Consider the following 14,704-nt stretch of genomic DNA (forward strand, 5'->3'; position numbering starts at 1 on the left):
GGATATCTTGTCCAAGCTAGGCTGCCCACCAAAGCTCGTCAGGATCATCCAGTCATTTCATGATGGCATGACGGCTCGCATCGTGGAAAACGGAGTTGTCTCTGATCCATTTCCGGTCTCCAATAGCGTGAAGCAAGGCTGCGTGATAGCTCTCACACTCTTCAGCCTCATGTTTGCCACCATGCTCTTCTGTGCCTTGTCAAAGTCTGATGCTGGTATCACTATTCGCTATAGGTGTGACGGCCGATTCTTTGACCTCAGACGTCTGAAAGCAAACACCAAAGTCCTGGACGCCCTAGTGAGAGACTTTCTGTTTGCAGACAATTGTGCACTTGCAGCATTATATAGACCAGACTTGCAAGAACTTTCCACTTATCTCGCATAAGCTGCAAAAGCCTTCGGACTGACCATTAGCCTGCGAAAAACTGAAGTGATGCTTCAGCCTGCACTTGGCCTGACACCTCCCGAGCCTCAGATTGAGATTGAGAGCACAACTCTGAACAACGTGGAGAGCTTTACATACCTGGTAAGCTGCATGTCCTCAAACTGTAGCATGGACAAAGATGTCTCCATGTGGCTTGCAAAAGCAGGAGCTTCGTTTGGCAGACTTTGTACACGTGTGGGGGCCGAACGAGGCATCAGACTTTCCACCAAGCTGGCAGTCTATAGGGCAATCAATAGGCACCTCTCTGCTCTACGGCTGTGGGATGTGGACGCTGTATAGGAGGCAAATGCGAGTACTTGACCAGTTCCAGCTCCACTGCTTGCGACGAATCATGGGCATTTCTTGGGATGACACTGAGGTGCTTCGCAGAGTTGAAATGCCCGGAATCTAAGCCCTCATCATGAAGGCCCCAGCTCCGATGGGACGGACATGTAGTCCGAATGGACCACGCGCGTCTAGCAAAGATGATCTTCACTGAGCTGGCTTCTGGAGTAAGAAACCCTGGAAGGCCACTGAGGCGATACAAGATCAGCCTGAAAACTTCTCTTGAGGCCTGCGGCCTTTCAGCCCGTGGCTGGGAATCGCATGCGCCTGGCGTCCAGCTGTCCAAAACGGTGTTAGGCAGTTCGAGGAAAAGCACCTCAAGAGCCTGGACCAGAAGCGACAAGCCCGAAAAGAGAGGATCCCCAACCGTACTTCTGCTATTACGTGTCCAACATGTGACCGCTTTTGCGCATCCGCCTTTGGGCTTCGCTCCCACCTCCGGCGTCACTGACGTCATTGTCGAACCTCGATAGACTTCCATTATGTATGTATGTATGTATATTCTCTTCTGTTTTTAATTATTCGAATTCCTCCTCTATGTCGTCATTTCATTAATATATAACCCTTCTCATTTTCCCTATTTGTCTCCGATGACGGAATATCCCATACTCTGCAATATCCCAGAAACAGTTGTAAGACTGAATCTTTTTTCCAATAATAATAATATTGTATATGACTTGAGATGTTTGCCTTGCCTTAACGTTTGTTGTTCTCTTTAACAATTATATAGCCTCTATATCGGAAATCTGCAATGGCTCCATAACTTCCGTTTTGGAGCCCTAGTAATCCGTCACAGCACTTACCTGGCGTACCTAGTCATTTAAATCAGCCGTGAACTAAACTCCCATATACATATATATATATATATATATATATATATATATATATATAAATACAAGATAAGAAAATGGAAAAATACATCTAAATCAAATATCAATTACCAGATAATACTCAATCACATACTTTATTAAACCACCACATAAGAGACTGTATGGTTAAACATAGAAAAGCAATTTGTATATATATATATATATATATATATATATATACATACATACATATATATACCGGAGTAAACACATAAATGTGAAACAAGGTGGAAAAAAGTGTACTCAAATACCAGAGGTAGAGTAATATGCTTTATTTAAAAGCAGCAGAATTTAACAAGAGCTGTTACTCGGAGTTACACGTTCCCTTTCGTCGGACAGTTTTGATAGTTTTGATAAAGTCTTGATAGAATTGTCATCTCGGTTCTATTTTAGCAAAACTGTCCGACGAACGGGAACGTGAAACTCCGAGTAACAGCTTTTGTTAAATTTCTGCTGCTTTTAAATAAAGTACATATATATATGTACGCGCGAGCGTTGTTAATATGCTAAATGCAGTGAATATCAAAATTATAATTAGAAAGATATCTAGGTTTTAGCCAGACAGTACATATGTAGTGAAGAAAAGATAACATTAACTCTATGCTTAATAGCATTTCGGCATTTATGGGGGACAACTCCAGATGTCTGCTCGACCGAAGTGACTTGGGGTTAAGCGACAACACTATCGGTAAGCATTATCTCAATTTATATGTGTATGTATACACATACACACACACACACACACACACATACATTCTCTTATCCTTTTAATCTTTTATACGTTTCAGCCATTCGGCTACAATCGTGTGGTAACTGAATTTGTATCTTTTGTATAGCTCCATTCTGTGGTTGGTTTCTCCCAGGTGGTGGGATCTCATATCACCGCCCTTGTTTGGATTTTCTCCTTGATTGTTGATTCATTTGGTGCATAAGGGAATTTAACAGTGATGTCCTTCGTCTGCACATCATACCGGACGTTGCCACTTTTAGTATCATGGATAGTAAAATGCCCAACTTCTGTTTGAAAGCATCTACATCCACATGATGTAGGTTTCCTAATGGTTTTGTAGAGTATTGAAGGGCTGCAGGCCTTTAAATCTTAATCTACTGCAGTATCTTGTTCTCACATTAGATGGAGCGGGCGGTATCTTTGGTGTTATGCGGCGGTTTCCAATAAGGGCTTTTGTTTAACACTGTTGATGCCGAGGTTAGATGCAAGCTCTTCCAGGATATTCCACATGTAATTTAATACAAATCTCTCGCATCTTCGCTCCAGGGAGTAAAGTGGTAGCTTTTTCATCCTCTCACAGCAGTTCATCTGCTGCACTGCAACAATCTTTTGTCAGTGTAGCAGCGATGGATTTCCTCAATCTCTATTGTTAGTTTTATACTATCTAAGAGCAATAGTCCAAGTGGCTAAGAACAAAGGTCTTCCACAGGATCAACATGGCTTCTTGATCTCTTGTTCTGATGGCCCTTAGCATCCTTCATGCCAATCGTCTACACTTTGTTGTCATCTTGATAATGTGTGCATGAAATGATGCATTATAGCACATATTGATTCCCAAGCCCCTCAATGTCTTTGACCGTGGGATAGCAATACCTTTTGGTTCTGTATATTGAGATTGTGGTGCATTTGTGAGTTGATAGCGGAGTGCTTGCAATTTTCCAGCATTAAATTACATGCTGTTTTCTTCAACCCGTTTCGTATCATCGGTGTAGCTAGTAACAGTGGTTCTCTGAGTGACCGTGGGCATGACTAAGACAGCTACTATAAACACTAATGATCCCAACACAGTTCCTTGGGCTACTTCTCACAGAATTTGTGTTTTCTTAGGAAAAGCACCTTTGGCTACCGCTGTATGACTTCTATCTTTTAGGATGTCATATAACCACACTCCTCTACCAGCTATACCAACATTTCGCTGCTTGCGAATATAACGCCCACAATCAGAATTGTCGAAGGCCTTCGAAAAGTCAAGATATGACAAACATGCATACACACACATATACACACATACACGTGCACGGACGGACACACACATATACGTATAAATATAGATATAGATATAGATATAAATGCAGATTTACACACAATGATATAATGTGAGCGAAATCATAGTAACAGAGCAAAAGTATTTATTATATGTTAGTTTTAAATAAGAACGTGTTTGTATATGCTTCCCACGGATATCTTCCTAGTATTCGCATTCTCACGCCACATAACCAGCATGTGGAATAGTCATAATAAACTATCTGTCCAACAATCAATCCATACACATTCATATATGTATATCTGTACGTATGTATGTATGTATGTACGTATGTATGTATGTATGTATGTATGTATGTATGTATGTATGTATGTATGTATGTATGTATGTATGCGTGACAAGACAGAGACAAGCAGAGAAAGGACCGAAATGCGAAGAAAGGAAAAATAAGGTGTGCGCACGCGTGTGTGTGTGCGTGAGTGCGTGCGTGCATGTGTGTGTGTGTGTTTGTGTGTGTGTGTGTGTGTGTGTGTGTGTGTGTGTGTGTGTGTGTGTGTGTGTGTGTGGTGTGTGTGTACAAGAATTTATGTATGGTTTCAGTGGACAGTTGCGAAAACATACAAAGTACACTATCAAAATATAAATTTCATTTAATATATTAACAATTCACCCTAAAGTTGCTACATAAACGTATTTGTTTTTTGTTCTGGATTTTATACAAGTCCCTTAAAGGAAGCTTTTTGTTATATAAGTACGGTGGTTTTCTTATACATTTCATAACTCTGTATTACGATATTTCCTTTTCTGTCCTTACCACACACACACACACACACGTGCATACATATGAGTAAATGGGTATATATATATATATATATATATATATATATATATATATATATATATATATATATATATATATATATATATATATATATATATATATGATCATGTGTGGGTATGTATATGCGTATATGCGTGAGTATTTCCTTGTTTGTTGGTTTGTCATATATTTTAAGAATATAGTTCTCTTGAAAACTATTAGAGAAAATGATACAACTTCTGTTTGTAATTACGGTATGGAAAATTGCTGTTCTCATCATGGAGTATATATATGTACGTATCTATGTGTTTAGGTACGCGTGCCTGTGTTCATGTGTACGTGTACATGTGTGTGTTTGTGTGTCTGTGTATGAATGTGTGTGTATGAGCATGTGTGTGTGTATGTGTGAATGTGTGTGTTCGCGCGTTAGTGTGTTGGTGTGCATATGTCTGTGGGAGTGAATACTTTTTGGTTTTCAATTACAAACATTTCGTAAAACGATGAGGCTTTATTCAAAAGAGGGAGTAGATATAAGTCCTAGGGGAGATTTAAATTAAAATGAGATGTTATTCGAAAATAATAATAATAATAATAATAATAATAATAATAATAATAATATAATAATAATATAATAATAATAATAATAATAATAATAACAACAACAACAACAAGAATAACGTTTCTCTAAAAGAAATGGAGAAAGTTTCAAAATAGAAAGATCTGGAAATAGAGGTAACTCGAATGTGGAGTCTAAAAACAGAAACAATTCCTATCATAGTAGACGCATTAGGTATGATAAAATATATTCAGACAAATACATAACCAAAACACCAGGACTAACCAGTCCTTAATCAACTTCAAGTTTCACTTGAAAAGGAAGATAAGGGTAGAGAGGGAAGTGTTGTCTTTTAGCAAATTTGCTGAAAGGTGGATGAGAGTGTCGAGAATTGTGCGAGTGATCGGGCCTACCCTGAGCATACACCTATAGTTGGAAAAAAGGAAAGAAAAAAGGCAACTGCCCCAAAAGTCAAGGTACCCATGGCTTTTATTTTATGGGTTTTCTCCGTGAGCAGTCCTCGAACGTCTCCTCCCTATTGAGGATTACACATTGTTGATTTTATTTATTTTTATATAATTTTGTTAGTCTTGTTTACACACAAAACCATCACAACACACACTCACACACATTCTTTGTTTTGTAATGTACTGTACATCTTTTTCTTGTGGTTAATAAAAAAGTTATTATTATTATTATTATTATTATTATTATTATTATTATTATTATTATTATTATTATTATTATTATTATTATTATTATTATTATTATTATTATTATTATTATTATTATTATTATTATTATTATTATTATCATTATTCAGTAGCTTTATTTTTTTAGCGTGCTTTCACTTCACTACCGAGCGCAGCTCTGTGTGCCTTAGGTATGTGCTGTGATTTGTTGTGATGCTCTGATGGTTATTGTATGGAAAGTGTTCTGCGTAGGATGTGTGCAGTGCCTAGTAGTGCAATTTTCTGTATGTTATATGTGTTTGTAAGTCCTGGTGTTTTTGTTATGTATTTGTCTGAATATTTTTTTATCATGCCTAATGCACCTACTATGATAGGAATTGTTTCTGTTTTTAGATTCCACATTCTGGTTACCTCTATTTCCAGGTCTTTGTATTTTGAAAGTTTCTCCATTTCTTTTAGAGACACGTTGTCATCTGCCGGTGTTATTATTATTATTATTATTATTATTATTATTATTATTATTATTATTATTATTATTATTATTTCATTTATTAGCCATAGGGGCCGACATATCGGGGACGATACAGTAGACATGGGCAGTGGAGATTTTACTCAGAAACAACGAGGACACAATTAAAAGAATAACAATGATATCCAACAAAAGAATACAACAATGAAATTTCCCCAATAGTGGTGAGGTAATCATCTGGGGTTGGGTCATGTACCCCACCAACCCTGAACCACTTGACGCTTTGAGAGCACCTGAGAAGAGTACCCTTCTCCCTCTCAAATTCACTAGCCTACAGGCGCATTTTTAGAGTGGGTCCACTCACACGGGCCATTTTCGCTACATTCACCCACCTTTTAACAAATGTACTGGGAGGCAGCCCTTCTCTCCCCACCCTCATTTTCCTTTCCAAATGAAATTCGAAAAAGTTGATGACTGATTGGCCGAAGAGAAAAGTGTCTGTCTTCAGTCCTTTCAAGCTGGTTCACCATACAACCTCTTTCGCTACTGCTATCAGACAAAGGAATATTGCCTGCACTTCCGAACCGATGGAAGGCAGCGGATCGATCTTCACTATGGACTCGGCCGACAGTCGGATTCGTCCTACACGTAATAACAGCTGTTCAACATGACTCCACAAGTCAGTAATGCAAGGACACTGGACGACTGCGTGCAGAGCGGTTTCGTTGCTCTGCGCGCATCTCGGGCAGATCTGTCTGACAGAACCTCCGTGTCTGTAGAATTTACTTCGAACCGGCAGTGCCCCCCCCCCCCCAGTAGCACTGCCAAGCTAGGGATTTCTGGAAGTTGTCCATCGTCGTTGGCTCGAAAGTCCTCCTGAACAGACTGGATAGCTCGATTTTGTCAACGCCTAGCGCCTCTCCAGGTGCGTCATCGCTCTTTCCCTCCACCAACCCTCTATAGAACTCAAGAATGGATGTTCCACTGATCGCATTGCCCGCCATGTAGAGGGAAGGGAATGCCTGGCAACATTCCAGATGCCAGTCACCCTTCCTCGGCCTCTTCTTGACCCAGGACTACAGCTCAGTCAAGGAGACGAGCTGTAGAAAAGCCGGTTTGACAAATGTTGAACACACCTGTTCACCATTTAGGTAGAATATCTGAAGATGCCGTAGCATCAGCACATGTCTGCGCATCATTAGTCACGGCATGCCCAGCCCTCCGCGTAGAGGGGGCTGGCAGCAGATGGACCGCCTCATCAATTGAACCTATCCTCTCCACAGGAATTTGAAGAGGAGGTGTTCTAACTTGGGTCAAGCGGTAGCAGATATATAGGTAAAGTCAAGTTCAATTGGTAAAGTCAAGTTCAATCGAATTAGATGTCGAAACAGTAATAAAGGAACATGAGCAGGAACAAACCTATAAATACCTAGGAATAAATGAAGGCTCTGGTATCCAGCATGCAAGCAGGAAAGAGAAGGTTAGGAAGGAATGTTATAGAAGAGTTCGAGCAGTCCTGAAGTCTGAACTGAATGCATATAATAAGGTGTTAGCCATAAATTCCTTAGTAGTACCAGTTATTCTTTACAGCTTCAATGTGCTTAACTGGAATACTAATGAAATAATGAAAATTGATAGAAAAATCCGCAAGCTACTGACTTGTAATAAGATGCACCATCCAAAGGCAGACGTGGGTCGTCTTTACCTTCCCAGAGTTCATGGAGGTCGAGGCTTGATCCAACTTGAACTTACGTACAAAACTACCACAATCGGACTGGCCAAATACCATGCAATAACCAACGATTGGATGCTAAAAGTTGTTGAAAAACATGAAAGACCGAAAAAACTTCACTCTCTTCTGAAAGAGAGCAAGAAATTCGCTACTGATCTCTTAGATACCTACCAGATTGATCAGGTTGAAGGAAGGAAATGCACCAACTGCTGTTGTAAAGAAAATAAAATTAATTGCAAAGAAAAAAGCACATGAAAAATTAGCTAGCAGATGGAAACAGAAACCTCTGTATGGCAAGTATGTGGCCCGTAGCAAACAAGCTGATGTCGACCAGAAACACACGAATCAATGGTTACGAAGCTCAGGGCTAAAAGCAGAGAGTGAAGGTTTCATATTGGCTGCTCAAGACCAAAGCTTATTAACCCGGAGCTACCAAGCCAATATGATAAAATATGGAGCTGATCCAAAATGCTGATTCTGTAACGATTAAATTGAAATAATAGACCACGTAATCTCAGGATGTAGAGTCTTAGCACCTGTAGAATATAAAACAATACATGACAGAGTCGGCCAGTATTTACACTGGACAATATGTCAGCATTATAAAATCAAAACCACTGGCAAATGGTATAAACACCATCCTGAAGCTGTGACTGAGGGAGAAAATGTGTCGATTCTCTGGGACTTCGCTGTACATACCAACAAAACTATAAAAGCTAACAAACCGGATATTATTATAAAAGCTCAGACAAAAAAGGTGTGTTTATTCATTGACATGAGTATTCCTTTCAATCACAATATAGCAGTGAAAGAATTTGACAAGATCAGTAAATATAAAGACTTGATAAAAGAAATTGAAAAAATATGGCATCTCAAGGCGACTACAGTACCAGTGATTGTAGGATCCCTAGGAACGATAAAAAAAAAAGGTACTGAAACCTATTTGAAAATGATACCCGGCTTACCATCCCTACAGGAAGTGCAAAAAATCATGTTATCTGGAACGACTCATGTACTGAGAAGAGCATTATCGCTGTGAAAACAATATCCATTCATGAAATTATTTATTTATTAACTTTTTAAATACATATTTTACCTGTGAATTTGCGTGTGTAATCTGCGAATGCATACAATGAGCTTCTCTGTCCTAGGTGTACGGAAAACACTCGACGAGAAACGGAAGAAAATTTGAAGAAAGAAGGAAAAAATGATAAAAATAATAATAATAATAATAATAATAATAATAATAATAATAATAATATAATAATAATAATAATAATTTCTTTATCAACCAAAAGGGCTTACATTAAGAAAAACATTATGCACAGTACAGGACAAAACAAAGAATGTGTGCGTGTATGCCTGTGAGTGTGAGTTGTGAGGGTTTTACGTGTAAACAAGACTGACAAAATTTTAAAAAAACAATGGGTGATCCTCAATAGGGAGGAGACTTCGAGGGCTACTCATGGAAAACTCCCATAAAAAACTATGGGTACCCTGACATTTCGGGAAGGTGCCTTTTCTCCTTTCCTTTTTTCTTATTACAGGCGTGTGTTCAGGGAGGCCCGTTCACTCGCACAATTCTCGCCACTTTCATCCACCTTTCAGCAGACTGGCTAGAAGACAACACTTCCCTCTCTACCCTAATTTTCCTTTTCAAGTGAAACTTGAAGAAGTTGATCAGGGTTTGGCCAAAGAGAAAAGTGTTTGTCTTCAACCCCTTCAATCTTGTCCACCATACAACCCCTTTCACCTTGGCCACCAGGCATATAAACACTACCTTTCCATCGCAGTTAATTTCTTCATTTGCCACAAGGTTTCAAGGAGATATAGAAAAATGCAAACAGTTAACCAGGTTAATACAAAGACGGATAAGTTATAGAAAGCCGCTGGGGGGGAAGTACATTATAGAATGCGTAAATGTACGAATTAAAATTACGAAACACAAAATTTGTTCAGTATAAATAAAACCCATTAAACAGGCTCTGCTTATTACAGTCCCTATTCTACGCATGACATTTTCAATTCAATAGCGTGACACAGACAGTACTTTATATAATCAGCACCCAATAAAAAAAAATCACAGCTCATAACTATTTGGCTAACACCTAATAAAATATGCTACACAACAAGGAAATCTCTTAGTTCCTATTTTTTAGCAAGTCGTTCGACATGCTACAAATAGGAACGAAAGCATACTAATGTAGTCCTTGATAACCATAAAAAGATAGGCAGGTCACAGTTGGGGCGTCTTTAATAAGAGTATACTCGGTCAGTCTAATGCAGAGTTACAAATCATACAACGATAACAACAACGAACAGAAACTACAGGCAAGGTATTTCATTGCTAAAAGAAACCTGGACGGCAATTCGGTTAGAAAATTTCAAATCTAATGTATACCCACACACACATAAACAAATACAAACAAACCCACCTTTCTTCTTTTCTCCCTCTCTTTCTCTCTCTCTCTCTTTCTCTCTCTCCCTCTTTCTCTCTCTCTCTCTCTCTCACTCTCTCTCTCTCTCTCTCTCTCCTCACACACATACACGCGCTCGCGCATATGTATAAAGGTCTAACATTTCAGTAGAGTGGAAAATGCATTCTTCAAGATGTATATGGCTGTTAGCTTGCAGTCCTACATACGACCGCAGTTGTTTAACATAACTTAGAAATGTTTCAGATACAGATGAACATATGGATATCAGTTCCATTGTTTCGCATGCATTCCAAATAAGATGTTTTAGGAAGGAGTCCATAATCCAGAATATACTGCTATTTTTGCCAACCCCTAACCCTCTCTACTAACATTCATTCTCTCTGCAACTCTTGAGACAACTACTAAACTCCTCTTTAGAATGCAAGAGTTCGTAACACCATTCCAGGTGTTAGACGTCTAGTCTTGGTCCACGATTGGCACAAGATTTGAGAAGACATACCTAACAAAAGACAAACGCAATTACGACTCTCGTTCTGGGGATCTCTGTATTTGTCACTACTTCGGGGCATAATCAGGTATGTTATCCTGAGTTCTTCATACACATGATACTGACTGCTTAGAGATGTTTTGATCGGAAAATCTAAATATTCCATAAGATGCGAAAGAACAAGCTCTCCAACATGTCCAGATGTAGGCTGGTCAAAGTAGGAATGACAGGTGGAAATATATCACCGAGTCTTTTGCCACCCGATCTTATGGAATAAATTCACTAAAGTCCATTTGTGGGGAAGACTAGCCACCCTGATCGTTCCGGTTTGTATACAACTGGAGATTTGATTCGAGCCAAACCCCAAATATCTTGGATATACTTCTCCATGTGATGAGTTGAAACTTAGCATCTAGTACATGCGTGCTTCAGTTATCACATCATATTCTTTCAATATGCTTCCGACCGACACTTTCCATTATATCCAAAACAATCTAAATAATCTTAATACCCAAAACTTATGAAAAAACAAACCAATATCCTACAAACCTACAGTGCATAAAACTTGAGCTTCAATAATATCAAAGACAACGAATATTCATCTGAAAAACAAGCCCCATCCCTTCCCGAAGGACACAATGGCGCTGTTGTAAATACTCCCATGATATTGAAGGTAAGTTATTTATCGACAAAGTCACAGAGATTGTAAAATCATAAGTTTTGGAAATGTTTGGTATTAGCAAGATAGCCAGTACATGAAATATATTATGAATACACAGAAAACAATTTTGAAGCTATAGACACTCATATAAAAATCTGAATGTTCTGAAGGTTTTCATCTCTACAATCTTTTTCTATATTGCTCTAACTGTTTTCAAACATCCAAAACTAGAGTAGACTTGCATACAAAAATAAGAATAAATGAATAATTACGCATATGTTTTATATTAATGATCTTGAGTTGTATGCTGCAGATGACAAGCAATTGAAATGCCTTTACGGAGAATAGACGATTTCCGTAAAGTTAGAGAAATGCAGCAAAGCAACCTCAACGGTAAGCAAATTAATAAAAACCATTACCATTATGTTAAACACGGAAGCAAAAACAAGTGAGTGAGACCAAATGCAGAAATATATAGAATTAATGAATTGTATACTGTAAAGAGACACGAACACACCCATATAAACGAGAAAAGAAGGTTTTAAAAAATGATAAAAAGGTACATTAGATTAATACTTAGAATAAAGCTAAATCTCAAAAACAAAATTAGGTGATACGTATCAATATTCTACCTGTTCCATCATATTCTTTAAGTGCAAGTTATAAAACTTAGCAAGAGTAGACAGGAAGATAGAATAAAAATAACTGCATTTAGAATATACTAGTTGAATACCGATACAAAAATAATAGATTAACCACGAATATGGACACGTGTTTCCTGCAACTAGAAAAGTATCATAAAATATATACGAATATATCCAGTAAAGAAAAGGAAACTAATACAAATAGATACAAAATGCAAAAAAAAAAAGGTAAAAAGACATTCTGCATTCTCTGTTCAAGGAATTCAGTTCAGAACAGTTTCAGTTCCTCCTGTGCCCTCGAGTAGGTAGCAAGTTCATACCACTGGTTTCTATTGGCTGTGGTTTTCTCTGCATCCGGCCATGTGATACTGGCCCCTCACATGTCAGTTGTGATTGTTCTTTGTTATGTGGTTTTTGGTCTCTTTCTTTTTCTCTCTGGTGGGGTCCATTTCAAAGCTATTTTCGAATGTTGTTGTACTGGTAGCCAGAGTATGTGAGGTGCTAGCTTAATCTTCATTCTGAGATACTTTTGCTTAGTGGATTGCGACGACAGCAGTGAGAAGAGTAGACAAACAAAAATCACTAAAATAAAAAGAAAGAAAACAAACCTAACGACTCAACACGAAATAAGGTTACAGTATATTATGCTACGACATTTGTATGAAAATCCAGCAATTTGTTTGACACTTCAACGTTCCTGCAGGTAATTCGCATATATACTTGTATAATAACGAGTTTTACACGAAGGGGTTATGCAAGAGGACAAAAGAAAAACTACTCTCTCACCACTCTGTGTGTGTGTGTGTATTATCCAGTTAGAAAACAGAGAAATCTAATGGATGTAAATTAATTTACTAATTAATCAACATATTCACCAACAATTGTTTCATTTCACAAACAAAATTAAAGCTACAAAACACATATAAATATATAATTTTGTAATTTAAATACCTTGTATGGAAAATCATATGGTGTACAAAAGAAAATAAGGATTACATTAGGATACATTTGGAATACTTAGAGTATATAGACATTTTTATTATGTATGTATGTATACGTGTGTGTACGCATGCGTTAAAATTAATCCTTTTATTTCAATTCAATAATAATAATAATAATAATAATGATAATAATAATAATAATAATAATAATAATAATAATAATAATAATAATAGTAATAAAAATAACAATAATAATAATAATAATAACAACAATAATAATAATAATATAATAATAATAATAATAATAATAACAATAATAATAATAATATTAATAATAATAATAATAATAATAATAATAATAATAATAATAATAATAATAATAATAATAATAATAATAATAATAATGCACGTAACAAGGTGTTAGCTATAAATTCCTTAGCAGTTCCATTTGTTACTTATAGCTACAATGTGTTGAACTGGAATATGAGTGAAGTAAAGAATATAGATAGAAAAATACGCAAGCTGCTGAGTTGTAATAGGATGCACCACCCAAAGGCAGACGTAGATCGCCTTTACCTTCCCAGAGCCCAAGGAGGTCGAGGCCTGATCCAATTTGAACTAGCTTACAAAACAACCACAATTGGACTGGCCAAATATCTCGAAATATCGAATGACTGGATGCTAAAGCTCGTGGAAAATCACGAGAGACGAAAGAAGCTTCATTCTATCATCAAAGAAAGCAAAAAATTTGCTATTGATCTCGTGCAGGATACCCAAACTGAACAACCCGAGGGAAGTACGGCAACTATTGTTGCAAAGAAGGTGAAAATGATGGCAATGAAAAAAGCGCACGAGCAATTCGCTGATAGGTGGGAGGAGAAACCTCTGCACGGCAAATATGTGACCCGCAGCAAACAAGCTGATGTTGACCAGAAGCAAACCCATCAGTGGCTGCGGAGCTCAGGGCTAAAAGCAGAGAGCGAAGGTTTCATCCTGGCTGCTCAAGACCAAAGCCTATCAACCCGGAACTACCAGGCCAATGTGATGAAAAATGGAGCAGACCCAAAATGCCGATTCTGCAACGACATGATTGAAACAGTGGACCACCTAATCTCTGGATGTAAAGTCTTAGCACCTGTGGAGTATAAATTAAGACATGACAGAGTTGGCCAATATCTCCACTGGCTAATAAGTCGGCATTACAATATCAAAACTGCCGACAAGTGGTATAATCACCACCCTGAGGCTGTAACTGAAGGAGAAAATGTAACCATTCTGTGGGACTTTCCAGTACATACAGACCGAACTATCAAGGCCAATAAACCAGATATTGTTGTGAAAGACCAAAACAATAAAGTTTGCTTATTGATCGACATGAGCATCCCCTGTGATCATAATATCTCAGCGAAAGAGTTTGACAAGCTCAGAAAATATAAAGACCTACTCATTGAAATTGAGAAAATGTGGCATCTCAAGGCGGTTACAATACCAGTGATCGTAGGAGCACTAGGAATGATCAAGAAGGGAACCGAAAATTATATGAGAATGATCCCTGGCTTACCATCCCTGCAAGAAGTGCAAAAGATTGTCTTAACTGGTACATCACACGTATTGAGAAGAGCATTGTCGATG

The sequence above is a fragment of the Octopus sinensis genome, linkage group LG1 (assembly GCF_006345805.1).
Source record: "Octopus sinensis linkage group LG1, ASM634580v1, whole genome shotgun sequence".
Lineage (NCBI taxonomy): Eukaryota > Metazoa > Mollusca > Cephalopoda > Octopoda > Octopodidae > Octopus > Octopus sinensis.